Source organism: Chrysochloris asiatica, unplaced genomic scaffold, assembly GCF_000296735.1.
Source record: "Chrysochloris asiatica unplaced genomic scaffold, ChrAsi1.0 scaffold00522, whole genome shotgun sequence".
Taxonomy (NCBI): domain Eukaryota; kingdom Metazoa; phylum Chordata; class Mammalia; order Afrosoricida; family Chrysochloridae; genus Chrysochloris; species Chrysochloris asiatica.
This window is the reverse complement of record NW_006409040.1, coordinates 448,273-452,747: the sequence shown is the minus strand read 5'-3', so window position 1 is coordinate 452,747 and position 4,475 is coordinate 448,273.

Below are 4,475 nucleotides of genomic sequence, written 5' to 3'. Positions count from 1 at the left end.
AAGCTGGATTCAGAAGAGGCTGTGGAATGAGAGATATCATTGCTGATGTCTGATGGATCTTGGCTGAAAGCAGAGAATATCAGAAAGATGTTTACATATTCTTTATTGACTACACAAAGGCTTTCGATTGTGTGGATCATGACAAGCTATGGACAACATTGAGACGTATGAGTATTCCAGAACACTTCATTGTACTTCTGAGAAATCCGTACCTGGACCAAGAAGCAGTTGTTCGAACAGAGCATGGGAACACTGAATGTTTTCAAATTGGGTAAGGTGTGCGACAAGGTTGTGTTCTTTCACCATACTTATTTAACCTGTATGCTGAGCAAATAATACGAGAAGCTGGGTTCTATGAAGAAAAGCGTGGCATCGGGATTGGAGGAAGACTCATTAACAATTTGCGACACGCAGATGATACAACCTTGCTTGCTGAAAGTGAAGAGGACTTGAAACATTTACTCATGAAGATCAAAGAACACAGCCTTCGGTATGGATTGCATCTTAATGTCAAGAAAACAAAAATCCTCACCACTGGACCAATAAACAACATTCTTATCAACGGAGAAAAGATTGAAGTTGTCAAGGACTTCGTTCTTCTTGGATCAACTATCAACATTCGCGGAAGCAGCAGTCAAGAGATCAGACGACGTATTGCATTAGGCAGATCTGCTGCACAGGAACTTTTTAAAGTGTTGAAGAGCAAAGATGTCAGCTTGAGGATTAAGGTGCTCCTGACCCAAGCCATAGTATTTTCAGTAGCCTCATATGGATGCGAAAGCTGGACAGTGAATAAGGAAGATCGAAGAAGAATTGATGCCTTTGAATTGTGGTGTTGGAGCAGAATACTAAAAGTGCTATGGACTGCCAAAAGAACCAATAGATCTGTTTTGGAAGAAGTGCAGCCAGAGTGCTCCTTGGAGTCCAGGATGGCTAAGTTTTGTCTCTCATACTTTGGACATATTGTCCGGAGGGTACAGTCTCTGGAGAAGGATGTCATGCTAGGTAAGATGGAGGGTCAGAGAAAAAAAGGAAGACTCCCAACGAGATGGATCAGCCAGGCTGCATCATTGATGGCATTGAGTGTGGCAGCGGTAGTGAGGTTGGCCCAGGATCGGACATTGTTTCATTCTGCTGTGCATGGGGTCGCTATGAGTCAGTTCTGACTCGATGGCACCTGACTACAACAACAATACCATATAATGGAATCCTGGTGTGGTGCTGCGGATTAATGCACTGGACTGTAAGGTCAGTTTGAACCACAACTTTGGAAAGTCAAGTTCACCAGCTGCTCCTTGGAAACCCTATACAGGGTTGTTGAGACAAAACTCACCTGATGACACTTAACATTCTCATATGTATATATATGTTGCTGTTAGAGGCCATCCAATTTATAGTGACTCTATATACAACAGAAGAAAACACTGACTGGCTCTGCATTATCCTCACAATTGTTATTATGCTTGAACCCATAATTTCTGCCCCTGTGTCAAACCATCTTATTGAGGGTCTTCTTCTTTTTCACTGACCCTCCACTATACCACTCATTATGTCATTCTCCAGGGATTAGTCCTTCCTGACAACATGTCCAAAGTTTCAGAGATGAAGTCTTGCCATCTTTCCTTTCAAGGAGCAATTCAGCCTTAGTTTTTCCAAAACAGATTTGTTCATTCTTTTACTTCATCATTTCTTCTACTTGCATTAGCTTTGCTGTGTTCAAGAGCAAGTTTTGGAGTCTCTTCTGGCATCCATTTTGGTCTTTTATTTCTTTCCTGTCTTTTTAATGACAATTTGTTTTCTTCTTGGATGTTATACCACCACCCTTCTGATCTTTGATCATTATTGTCTAATGCATCAAATCTGTTCTTGAGATGGTCTCTAAATTCAGGTGGGAGATACTTAATATAAGATTTTGGTTCTCATGGGCTTCTTTCAATTTTCTTCTGCTTCAGTCTGAATTTGCATCTGAGCAATTAATGGTCTGTTCCACAGTGGATCCGTGGCTTTGTTTCCGTTATATTGAGCTTCTCTATTGTCTCTTCCCTTATTAATGTCAACTATATTTTAAGGAGGCTATTTTACCCATTTGCATTTTGCATGCTTTCCAACCTAAAGGGATTCATCTTATCAGATAATAACCCACTGCTACTTACAAGGTTTTCAGTGGTTAATGTTTCAGAAGTGGTATTATTTTCCTTCCCAGTCTGTCTTAGTCTGGAAGCCCCACTGAAACTTGTACACTATCATCTTCCCTGCTGGTGTTTAAAATACTAATGGCATAGTTTCCAGCTTTAGAGCAAAACACAAACCACCAAAATATAACAAACTAACAGACATGTATATGCTCTATAAATATTAGCTTTTTAATATATCATTATTTAAAACATGTGGAATGTGCAGAAATCCCTCAGCATTGTATACTGCAAAAGAGATTTTAAAGTAACAATCTTCAATACAGAAGAGCTAAAAGAGAAGCTTTCACATTCTGAAAACTGTTACATGCATCCCTGAAAATACAGCACATCTGGAATAATTTATCTGCATAAAACAGCACATGGTTAAAATAACATTATTATTAACAATCAGTTGCATAAAATTCTTGTGAATCATTTTTTAAAAAGCACACTTCAAGAGAGGAAAGTAGTTTGAAATTATCCAGTATGTGGGATCCAGGTAACAACAGCAATCATTAGTTCAGTGTTACAGAAAGTGGTGCTACTGAGATCTAGTGAAAACTGTCAAATGAAGACACTCAGATGAATATGAAACACTATCTTTTTGTGAACATCACTGAAATTACTTTTTTCAGAAGCTTCCTTTTAGTGAATGTTACAAGTTTAAAAATTCTGTTTGTTTATTTCCCCCAACCATTTCAGAAGTTATGGTAGCAGTTTTTCACAGGGTGAATCATTTTCTCATGGAACAATTAAAGCCACATGTTTAAGAATGTGGAAAGTGGAGACTGCCATCATAGTTTCCTACCACAGATTGCAATCAGATCTAATGTGTCAAAAATCTCCACTTTTTAATTATTATATTCAGTTTACAGTTTTTAACAAGTAAAGGGGCTACAGAAATCATGTCCCTCCTACATAATTTATTCATTTATCATTACAAACCAAACAAAACAGAAAAAAAAAAAAAACACACACATAGGAACCACTTTTTTCATTAGGCCAAAATGTAGGGTTCCGCTTTCCTGGCATTGCATCTTTGACAGTCAAGCACAGGGAAGGTTTACGGGAAAACACAATCGTTCTTTTCCATGTATCTGGCCCTGTAAGCATCTAAAACATATATTTAAACTGCAAATGCAACACCAAACTCTCTATCACTAAGTCCAAATTGCTGATTCTGATCTTCTCAGGATGAATTCATAACAATTTGGTAAGTCTTAGATAATCTACAACTTGCATATGCTGTCTCTGTAATTGCAAATCCCACGTTTTCTAATTGATTAACCTTCTTCCAATTGAAAATAATAGAAAACCATCTCAAACATGGAAAACCAAATTGAATTTATTAGTTTATGTATCTTAAGGGTACATGCTTCATACATCACTGGATTCAGGGGCTCAACTTCTGTCCATCCCTGCCTCTCATTTCTTATGAGTTGATCTTTATTTTAGTCCCTTTACGGACTGCAATCACCACTCATCTGTCAGTTTGTGGTACTGTAGTGGCTTGTGTGTTGATGTGACTTTGGAAGGTATGCCATGGGTATTTTACATATCCACGTGGTCACCCGCCAAGATGGTCTACTTCCAAATATTCAGTCATTCAAAACCTTAGCAATAGCAGTAGAACACTGCCAGAACCAGAATACTGAATCTTGAAACATGATGAAGAGCAACAGAATATTTTCAGATATTTGCTGGAAGATGAGCCCCTTAGATTGGAAGGTGCTCAAAATGTGATTGCAGAAAAAATGCCTCCTCAAAGTAGAGGTGCCCATGATAATGAGTATGGAGTAAAACCTTCAGGACCTTCATTGCTCATGGGGCATGAGACAAAATGAAGAGAAACAGCTGTAAAATTCCATTAATAAATTAAACATGGAATTATGAAGTATGGCTCTAGGAAAACTGAAAATGGTCAAAAGTGAAATAGAATGCTAAAACACAAATAGGTATTAGTGAGCTGAAATGGACTGGTATAGGCCATTTTGAAACTGATAATCACATGGTTTACTATACTGGGAATGACAAATTGAAGAGGAATGGCATCACATTCATCATCAAAAAGAACATACAAAGATCTGTAATGAAATACAATGCATACACCTACAAGATATACCAATTAATAACATTATTATTGAAATCTGTGCAACAACCACTAAAGCCAGTGATGACGAAATTGAAGATTTCTACCACCTTCTATAGTCTAAAAGTAATCAAACATGCAATCAAGATGTATTGATAATTTCTGGTGATTGGAATGCAAAGGTTAGAAACAAAGTAGAAGAATCAGTACTT